We start from the raw sequence: 784 nt of genomic DNA, 5'->3' as shown, positions 1-784 counted from the left end.
CTTCCTGGCCCCTCAGCTCAGCAGGCAGGAGGGCTGTCCACTCACGGGCCCCCGAGCAGGGCACTGAGGACAGAGCTGCAGGCATCCAGCACTGCCCCCCAGGGCCTGCCCCGGGGCTCCCAGCCCCGGGGAAGCGGGTGCCCACGAGTGGCCAGAGGTGGGGGCTGGACAGCGCTGCCAGGGTCCTGGGGCTCTGGGGCTGGCCGGGCTCTGGGACAGGCTCCCCGGTGAGGGCAGCAGTGGGCAGGGCTGCCCAGGAAGCGGCCGCCCGAGGGGACTCGCCCTGCGGCTCCAAGGTGTGCATGGACCCACTGCGGGCATGTGCCACACCCCTGCCCGGCAGCCCCAGGGCTCAGGGTCGGAACCGGGGCCACGAGGCGCCCCTGGGCCTGGCCCGGCTCCCGCCCACCTCCCCTCCTGGACACGGGCGCCCTCCACGGCAGACGTCCCCTTACAGTGTCCCCTCCTGCCCTCCCTCAGGCACTTGCAGGGGCGGGGGGGGGAGGCAGCACCCGGGGGCTCGGGTCCTGCAGCGAGAGGGGCAGACGGAGGCGCCCCCAGAGCCCCACGGCCCGGCTCTGTCCCGCTCCAGAGACCCCCGTGCTCTGCTGAGGGGCCGACTCCTCCGGAGGGGACATGGGCACAGAGTGGCCCGCCAGCTCCCGGGAGCCGCCCCGCTCCCCACCCCCCTCCCCGGCGGGGCCCGCAGGGGAGGGGCCGGCCCGGCACGAGCGAGACGCTCCTCTGACACGTGCAACCTTTTAAATAAATCATTCATTTCCGC

This window comes from Sorex araneus, chromosome 2 (assembly GCF_027595985.1).
Source record: "Sorex araneus isolate mSorAra2 chromosome 2, mSorAra2.pri, whole genome shotgun sequence".
NCBI lineage: Eukaryota > Metazoa > Chordata > Mammalia > Eulipotyphla > Soricidae > Sorex > Sorex araneus.
This window is presented reverse-complemented; position numbering follows the sequence as displayed.